This window comes from Coregonus clupeaformis, unplaced genomic scaffold (genome assembly GCF_020615455.1).
Source record: "Coregonus clupeaformis isolate EN_2021a unplaced genomic scaffold, ASM2061545v1 scaf0842, whole genome shotgun sequence".
Classification (NCBI taxonomy): Eukaryota; Metazoa; Chordata; class Actinopteri; order Salmoniformes; family Salmonidae; genus Coregonus; species Coregonus clupeaformis.
In genome coordinates this window covers 157,345-167,500 of record NW_025534297.1, presented here as the reverse complement: position 1 = coordinate 167,500, position 10,156 = coordinate 157,345, and the positions used below count along the sequence as shown (strand labels likewise).

General features: G+C 48.4%; 1 pseudogene; it reads right to left on the bottom strand.

The window, feature by feature from the left end:
* The window catches only part of LOC123481148, a 36,577-nt pseudogene extending 27,143 nt beyond the window's left edge, over positions 1-9,434 (bottom strand).
* Positions 9,435-10,156: the final 722 nt, after the last annotated feature.

Below are 10,156 nucleotides of genomic sequence, written 5' to 3'. Positions count from 1 at the left end.
GCAAGGTGATTTGTAGATCAGTCAGTCAGCAGTCGCCTGCACTGTCACCTGCAATGTCGAACAAATCAATGAATGACATTTGGAACCACAATGGTGTCACCAGTTGTGGTAGGTAACGTGTGTGTGGTGGAGTGGAGCATCATGGGTAACGTGTGTGTGGTGGAGTGGAGCATCATGGGTACCTTGTCTTTATTGAGGAAGCCAAACACACCAGCAGCCACCTCCGCTCCAAAGATGATCAGCAGGCAGGCAAAGAACTGGATTTTAAAATAAAAAACATTTGATTTTATACAGCCTAAAAGCTAAATGTTTAGATGTTGTTGACGTGTCGACATTATGAGAGCCCCTGCCAGTTCTGAAATGGCTATAGCCTTGAAATAATAATAATCTAGCCAAAATAAATCATTTTCGTTCCTTCTTAGGCTACCTGACTTTCTCATGACTGATTTAGAGTTAGTATGTTGCAGCGCTCCTTCACTTTTTTCAAATTGAGAATAGTAAAATTATTTCTTAAAAATTAATTATGTTAAATTCAAAATACATATATTTTGGCCTTATTACCTCTAAAATTACATGAAAACGATAGAATGACAAACTAAATAAATATGTAGACTACAGCAGCCTAGAGGTCGGTACATGGTGGTTTCTTCCCTGTCTAGGCGTGTGTTCAGAGGCCTGTCGGTCTGAGACGTGACCACTTTGAGCGTAACTGATCCACCTCATGAAATCGTATCATCACAAAACGAGATTCACAGTGTGTCTGCCTTGATGTTTATAAACCTCCACGGACCACCTTGCACAGTGGAACCCAGAACGAGATGTGGTCTGCCTTGATGTTTATAAACCTCCACGGACCACCTTGCACAGTGGAACCCAGAACGAGATGTGGTCTGCCTTGATGTTTATAAACCTCCACGGACCACCTTGCACAGTGGAACCCAGAACGAGATGTGGTCTGCCTTGATGTTTATAAACCTCCACGGACCACCTTGCACAGTGGAACCCAGAACGAGATGTGGTCTGCCTTGATGTTTATAAACCTCCACGGACCACCTTGCACAGTGGAACCCAGAACGAGATGTGACCACTTGGTTCCGGTGCTGTCCTTTCACCTCCACGGTTCGGAGGGTGCTTAAATCACTCAAAATAACCCTCATGAAGATGTTGTCTAGTAGTTCTACTTGTGGGGATCTATTTTCTTGTAACTGGATGTGATGCCTAGCTTAGAAGGAATGCATTAATGATTAAACATAATGGGTTTGTACTGTACTGATATAAATTGTTTCACATAACAAGTTGTGATTCATGTGAGGAACGTTAGGGGGTAGGATGAGATAAGACTTGTATTTCTCACAGACACGAACACTGCCTCTTTGTGATCTGTGAACCGTCCAAGGACGTAGGTACAAGGAGTACAGGGGAACAGTGTCTATGGGTGCTGACTCTACAGGTTGTGATGATAACAACTTATGCCTGGTGTCACAAGCTAGGCTTGAACTCAGGTCTCAGATGTGGAGAGTTGGGTGTTCTCCCCCTTAGCCACAGAGGAGGTATAGTAGGACCCAAATGAAACACCCAAGGCAATACTCCAGGCAAAGTAGGTTTAATATAAAAAAAGGTATTTCTTTGCACTTCAAAAATAATCCAACAAAAGTTCTTCTCAGAAAGAGGTATACTAACAGAGGTACAGTAAACAAAACAGGAGGACAAAACAAAATAACTCCACGAGGGAGAAAAACAAAATAAAGATAACTTAGAAAAGCTTACTCGGAAAGACTCTGTGGGACACAGCAGGAGACACATAGCCAGGACTCAAAAACCAAGTGAGGAACAAGGGGAAAAAAACACAGCTAAAATACTCTAGGGGGAAACAAGGCACAGGTGACCTGGAAAAAAGCTAATAAGGACACACGAGGAAGAACTAAGGCAGAGGGGAACACAGATGACCTCTAGAGGCCCGGGAGACAAACAGGAGGCAGGAAGCTGACAGGACCCCCTCCTCTAGGAACGACTCTGACGTTCCTTCCAGAACACCCTGGCCTCAGGGTGCGAAACTCGGATCAAACCTGGGTCCAGGATGTCCCTGGCTGGAACCCAGGAGCGCTCCTCTGGCCCGTAGCCCTCCCAGTCCACCAGATACTGCAGAGAGTTCTGGACCCTCCGGGAGTCCAGTATCCGGCGCACTGTGTAGGCTGGCTGGCCGTCAATGATCCTGGGAGGTGGCGGGGGCCTGCGTGGGGGGCAAAGGGAGAAGACAAGACAGGTTTTAGTAGTGAAACATGGAAAGTGGGGTTAATTCTAAGGGAGCGAGGGAGAACCAAACGATAAGAAACAGGGTTAACTTTTCTTGCTATGCGGAAAGGGACGATGTACTTCTGGGAAAGCTTCTTGGATTCGACCCGGAGGGGCAGGTTCTTGGTGGCCAACCAAACTCTCTGACCAGCTCGGAAACTAGGGGCCGTCCGGCGGCGGCGATTAGCCTGACTTTGGTATCTCTGGGAGGTCCGAAGGAGGGTACGCCTGGCCTTCTTCCAGGTCCGCCTACAGCGTTGGACAAAGCGCTGGGCCGAGGGAACACCAACTTGCGCCTCTTCCTCTGGAAATAATGGAGGGGTGTATCCGAACTGGCATTCGAAGGGGGACAATCCGGTGGCTGAGGACTGGAGGGTGTTGTGGGCATATTCAGCCCAAATGATATAGGTGGCCCAAGACGTGGGATTACTGGCCGCCATACACCGCAGGGTGGTCTCCAGATCCTGATTAATCCGTTCCGTTTGGCCATTAGACTCTGGATGGAACCCAGACGATAGGCTGGCTGTGGCCCCAATAAGCCTGCAGAAGGCCCCCAAAACCGGGACGAGAATTGGGGACCTCGGTCGGAGACAACGTCCAGGGGAATACCAAATATCCGGAAGACATGGTTCATGAGGAGCTCAGCAGTCTCCTTGGCCGAGGGCAGCTTGGGCAGGGGAATAAACCGGGCAGCCTTAGAGAACCGGTCAACAACCACTAGGATGACTGTGTTGCCCTGGGATGGAGGAAGTCCCGTAACAAAATCCAGAGAAAGGTGTGACCATGGCCTCGAGGAACAGGTAAGGGATGGAGCAGTCCCTGGGGTCGCTGACGTGTCGACTTTCCCTGGTTGCACACAGGGCAGGCCCCAACATAGACCTGCACGTCCTTCTTGATGGACGGCCACCAAAACCGCCGCTGGAGGAATTCCAGTGTCGCGAGCACTACCCGGATGGCATGTCAAGGGCGACTCACGACCCCACTGCAAGACGCGGCCCGAACAGAGAGAGGAACGTACAGGCGTCCGGCAGACCACCGCCTGGATCGGGCTCATGGACAAGGGCCTCTCGTACCCCTCTTTCTAGTTCCCACTGAAGAGGTGCGAACGATCCTAGACCTCGGAATAATCGATGCCAAGGGCTTCTCTTGTATCTCGGGAGAATAGGCTCGAGACAGGGCATCCGGCTTGACGTTCTTGGTGCCAGGTCTGTAAGACAGGAGAAACTGGAATCGATTAAAAAAAAGGGACCATCGTGCTTGCCGAGGGTTCATCCGCTTTGCCTGTTGGAGATATTCCAGGTTCTTGTGGTCTGTGAGAACCTGGAAAAGGATGCTGAGCCCCCTCAAGCCAATGGCGCCACTCTTCCAAGGCCAGTTTTACCGCAAGCAACTCTCGATCCCCCACGTGGTAGTTGCGCTCGGCCTCAGACAGGCGGCGAGACATGAAGGCACAAGGGTGTAATCTCCCATCCTCACCCCTCTGTGACAGGACGGCTCCCACCCCCACCTCTGAGGCGTCCACCTCCACCACGAAAGGTCTTTCTGGGTCAGGGATCACCAGAATCGGAGCAGAAGTGAAGCGGTGCTTGAGATCCTCGAAGGCCCCTGCTGCTTCCGGACCCCAGTGAATCTTGGTCCCTCCTCCCTTGGTAAGCGTCGCCAAGGGGGCTACCACAGAGCTGAAATTCTTAATGAACTTCCGATAGAAGTTAGAAAAGCCAATGAACCGTTGAACCTCCTTGACCGTGGCAGGTGTGGGCCAGCTGTGGACCGCTTTGACCTTCTTGGGATCCATCTCTAGGTGGCCGGGAGTGACAATAAACCCGAGAAACTGAGTCTGGGAAACATGAAACTCACACTTCTCAGGTTTAACGAGAGGTGATTGTCAAGGAGCCTCTGGAGAACCCTGCTAACATGCCCCTCATGCTCCTTCAGTGACCTCGAGAAGATGAGGATATCGTCCAGGTACCACGAAGACGAACAGATTAAGCATATCCCGGAGAACATCATTAATCAGGGCTTGGAATACTGCGGGGCATTGGTGAGCCCGAACGGCATCACCCGATATTCATAGTGCCCCGTGGGCGTGTTGAAAGGCCGTCTTCCATTCGTCTCCTGGCGGGATCCGCACGAGATGGTAAGCATTGCGGAGATCCAGTTTAGTAAAAATGGAAGCCCCTTGAAGCCGCTCAAAAGCAGTGGCCATGAGAGGAAGGGGGTATCGATTCCGAACCGTGATCTTGTTGAGTCCCCGGTAATCAATACAAGGCCTAAGACCCCCGTCTTTCTTTTCAACAAAAGAAGCCCGCCCTCAGCCGGGGAAGTAGAGGCACAGATGAGGCCGGCTGCCAAGGACTCCTTAATGTAGGTGTCCATAGCTGAGTGCTCGGGGGAGGATAAGGAAAAGATCCGACCTCTGGGAGGGCAGCAACCAGAGTAGATCAATGGCACAGTCATACGTGCGGTGAGGCGGTAAGGAAGTAGCCCGGGACTTGCTGAACACTGCCTTGAACCGATGGTAAACACTGGGGACTCGGGGAGACGTCAACAGACTCTTGAAACTGGGTACTAGGGGCTGAGGGACTCTGAAGCATGCAGTGAAGTTGGCAAGTGGGACCCCAGCTTAGAATGGTGCCAGTAGGCCGGTCGATCTGGGGATTATGTCTGCATAGCCAAGGGTGACCCAGGATAATAGGATACTCGGGGGAGTCAATGAGATAGAAGGTCTCCTCCTGCTGGTGTTGAAAGATGGTAAGTCGCAGGGACTGAGTCGCCTCTGTAACCTTTCCTGGTTCCAGAGGTCTGCCATCTAAGGCTGTAACTGCCTGGGGGTTGAGGAAGTAGTTGGGTAGGGATCTTAAGTTCCTTAGCCAAGGTTAAATCCAGGAAATCACCTGCGGCACGGAATCAATCATAGCCTGGACCCGATGCTGGTGGCCCTTCCAGGACAGAGTGGCTGGGATAGCTAAGACAGCGTTAGTAGGAGGAGCTCTAATTTTCCCCATCACAGCCCTCCTGTAGCTAGGCGGGACAGGCGTTTCCCGAGCTTCGGGGCAAGTGGAGCGGAAGTGGCCGGCAACCCTGCAGTAGAGGCACCGACGCTCCTCATGCGACGTTCCCTTTCGTTGGGAGAAAGCCTGGAACGGCCTAACTGCATGTTCTCCGGGGAATCCTGGAGCAGTTCAGGAGCCGGGAAGCTCTGAATGACGGAGCCCAAACAGGAGAAACAGAGCTGTTCAGAGGAACTTGGGACTGAGACCTGGCGGCGAGCCGTTCTCCGCTCTCTTAGACGATTGTCCAGGCGGATGGCCAAGGCTATGAGGGACTCGAGATCCCCAGCTGGTTCTCGGGTGGCTAACTCATCTTGAAGGGGCTCAGATAACCCTCCCTGAAAACAGACCCTCAGCGCTTCATCATTCCATCCGCTCCTTGCTGCTATGGTCCGAATTCAATGGCAAAATCTGCCGTGCTCTGGGGACCCTGACGGAGAGACAGTAGGCGCTTGGAAGCTTCCCGCCCACTGACAGGATGATCGAACACCCGCTTGAACTCTTCTACAAATGCAGCGTAGGAGTCACAACAGGCCTCCTGGGACTGCCACACCGCAGAGGCCCAGGAGAGCGCCTTGTCTGAAAGAAGGGTAATGATGTAGGCAATCTTGGAACGGTCGGTGGGAAAACTTGAGGGTTGGAGCTCGAAGGTGAGGGAGCATTGGGTGAGGGAAACCCTGGCAAGAGCTTGGATCCCCAGAAAAGGGCTTGGGAGGGTGGTAGTCGGGCTCCGCCGATGGAGAAGGCCTGTCGTCACTGGGGGGTGACCTGGAGTAAGGGGGAAGGACCAGGGAGGCGTTCAAAGAGCTGGCGGAGGGAACTCATCATATCGGCCAGGAGTTGAGAATGACTAGCCATCAGCCCTTCCTGTCGGCTGAGAACGGCTTCATGGCGCTGGGAAAGATGCCTCATGTTCGAGCGATCACCGCCAACAGGTCCTTGGAACTGAGTGTTTCTGGGTCCATGATTGACTTGGTTTTTCTGTCACAAGCTAGGCTTGAACTCAGGTCTCAGATGTGGAGAGTTGGGTGTTCTCCCCCTTAGCCACAGAGGAGGTATAGTAGGACCCAAACGAAACACCCAAGGCAATACTCCAGGCAAAGTAGGTTTAATATAAAAAAGGTATTTCTTTTGCACTTCAAAAATAATCCAACAAAAGTTATTCTCAGAAAAGAGGTATACTAACAGAGGTACAGTAAACAAAACAGGAGGACAAAACAAAATAACTCCACGAGGAGAAAAACAAAATAAAGATAACTTAGAAAAGCTTACTCGGAAAGACTGTGTGGGACACAGCAGGAGACACATAGCCAGGACTCAAAAACCAAGTGAGGAACAAGGGGAAAAAAACACAGCTAAAATACTCTAGGGAAACAAGGCACAGGTGACCTGGAAAAAGCTAATAAGGACACACGAGGAAGAACTAAGGCAGAGGGGAACACAGATGACCTCTAGAGGCCCGAGACAAACAGGAGGCAGGAAGCTGACACCTGGCAACAGTGTGCTACGGTAAAGCGCCAAGGGACTGGGACCAGCCTGTGCGCCAACGATTGGCTGAGTAAGTCTAAACCACGCTCAGTCTCTACTCTGATAGGTCCAGCAAGGAGCGGGAACTATCACTGTCAGGGTATTTAAAGAAGAGCCTGTAACAATGGATCAGTTCTCTGAGTGCCCTGCGTGGTATTTCAGTGGACCCGTATATCCGAACATCATATTTACCATTGAAGTGTTTTGCATTAATTAAAATACTAGTCTATTTTAGAAGACGTGTATTGACCTCTTGTGTTCCTAATACCAGATTTGAATTGAAGCAATTTAACATACTCATCCCTTAATATTACAAGTTGAAGATGATCACTTCTCACCGTGGTGCTCCTTTTAGTAAAGTTAGATCAAAGCTGAATCAATGTCTCGCAAGATCACTTAATGATGAATTAGTATTTTACATAACAGATCGGAATATAATAGGCATACTGTAGCATAGTAGGTCTATAATATGTTAAACCAAAAACCCCGCAGTCATTTCTTATTTGAAGCTGAATATTTTCCTCATGAGGCCAGAACTCAACAGTGCACGCAGCGTCGATTGAAAAATATTCCTTCCAAGATGCTAATAGTTTGTTAACACCATCTGCTTTAATTCGCTTGCAAAACAGTAATTGTAAACTGATTGAGATCAAATGATTGGCATTGCTGTTTGAACTGTTCACTGGTAAAACGTGAAGAATTATTAGTGCTGAGCATTAGTGCTTTTTGAGGTTGGTTCAGTTTCCGTTAAATTATACAAATACAATCATGGTTTTCGATTTCGATTATTTGGGTTGAACGCTGTAACACAGAATAACACAATTAATAAAAGTCCCTTGATGGTAGTGGCTGCCCATTACTGCTCATCACTTATTAAACATCATTTATTTACTTTAATAAAATATTGATGTTGTGTTTATTACATTGGTTTTATTTGATGACTTTATTATTTCATTCCAAGTCACCATCGCCTCACTGTAGAGCTGCTGCCTTTCTGACTAAATCACTATTTTATTAGTTCAACTTTTATTAGTTCAAAGTAAATAAGGAATACTTTTATGACTGCTGAATACCAACTATCAATCACTTAGATCATGTATTTTCAGACAGAGACACCTCGCGAAGCAACAGCTGCTCTCTATATCCCCTCACGATCGCGCTGCCTCTTCCGTAGCAGGCGTAAAATAAACATTGATCGGACTAGTAGATGCCCAATGGATTATGGTCTTTGTAATTAATTACCACGTTTTATGCGCTAAACTATGTAGAATATTGGCCTGTTGGTTTTAAAAAATATAACATTTTCTTGAGACTAGATGTGTGGGCATACGTTGCAATTGGAGGATGCATTTTATGCACTTATTCTATAATGATATTCAATCTGTGGTACAAACTTTGAGAAAATAATAGCAAAACACCACTGCTCCTATAGAGACAAACCAAAGATATCCCATATGCATCGGTATCACTTCTTACCCCGGCATTTTACAGCATGTTTCTAGCATAAAGCACTGAGGAAATAAAGCGTCGTTATTGATCATTTTATATAAATCAGGTCCATTTAATTTGTATTAAAATCAATTATAGCAGTATCAAGCTTTGGACCCCAGGAAGAGTAGCTGCTGCCTTGGCAGGGAACTAATGGGGATCCATAATAAACCCCAGGAAGAGTAGCTGCTGCCTTGGCAGGAACTAATGGGGATCCATAATAAACCCCAGGAAGAGTAGCTGCTGCCTTGACAGGAACTAATGGTGATCCATAATAAACCCCAGGAAGAGTAGCTGCTGCCTTGGCAGGAACTAATGGGGATCCATAATAAACCCCCAGGAAGAGTAGCTGCTGCCTTGGCAGGAACTAATGGGGATCCATAATAAACCCCAGGAAGAGTAGAGGCTGCCTTGACAGGAACTAATGGGGATCCACAATAAACCCCCAGGAAGAGTAGCTGCTGCCTTGGCAGGAACTAATGGGGATCCATAATAAACCCCAGGAAGAGTAGCTGCTCCTTGGCAGGAAGTAATGGGGATCCAAAATAAAGATCTGTATTTCTCGGAGCATGCTCTTCATATAGCCTGGGAATATAGCCTATAGTATGCTATGGATCATTTTATTAAGACCACACTAGGACCACTTGATATTGCAGCAGAGAATCAGGGATGAGGGACAGCATCAGCCACACATGAGATACTATAATAAGCAACTCATTCTCAAACCCTGAGCAATATGACATTTAATCGATTACAAATTACATGACCCTCCCCTGGACTAAATAAGAAAATACTAAACCCTCCCCCTGAAATTGAAAAAGCGTGACCCGCCCCCATTTTCCTCCGGGTAACTATTGTGTACATTTCTCTCTCTCCCTCAGAGGATTCCTTTCCGTGGTTTCTGATCTGGCTTCAGCTTGAGTTCTTGGGAGTTCTTGGGAGTTCAGTCGAGATCTGACAAAAATGATCTAGCTAGCCAACTTAATAATTGTTTATGTGTTTGTGTCCACTCACCGACCCCAGCAGACATTGGGACTCCCTGACGGCTCCACAGCAGCCGAAGAACCCCACCAACATCACCAGACTGCCTGCTATGATCAGAAAATACACACCTGGAGAGAGAGAGAGAGAGAGAGAGAGAAACAGAGAGACAGAGAGACGAGAGAGAGAGGATAGAGAGGATAGAGGGAGAGAGAGAGAGAGAGAGGGGGAGAGAGAGATGGAGAGAGAGAGAGAGAGAGAGAGAGAGAGAGAGAGAGAGATGAGAGAGAGATGGAGAGAGATGGAGAGAGAGACATAGAGAGAGAAAGAGATGGAGAGAGAGGAGAGAGAGGAGAGAGAGAGAGAGAGGAGAGAGAGAAGAGAGAGACAGAGATGGAGAGAGAGAGAGAGAGAGAGAGAGAGAGAGAGAGAGAGAGAGAGTGAGAGAGAGAGAGAGAGAGAGATAGAGAGAGAGAGAGAGAGAGGAAGAGATGGAGAGAGAGAGAGAGAAAGAGTGGAGAGAGAGAGAGAGAGAGGAGAGAGAGAAGAAAGAGATGGAGAGAGAGAGAGAGAGAGAAGAGATGGAGAGAGAGAGAGAGAGAGAGAGAGAGAGAGAGAAGAGAGAGAGAGAGAGAGTCAGTCTCGTCAGCCAACCAGCCTCCCAGTCTGCTCCAGCCAGACAGTCACCCAGCAACTGCAATCCTTATTGATTCAAATTGGAAGTTCTTAGTCCAGGAAAGATTATTCCCCTAGACACCAGGTGTATAAATTCCGGTGTCCTACAACTGAGAGTCAACATCATCATCCACACTGGCACA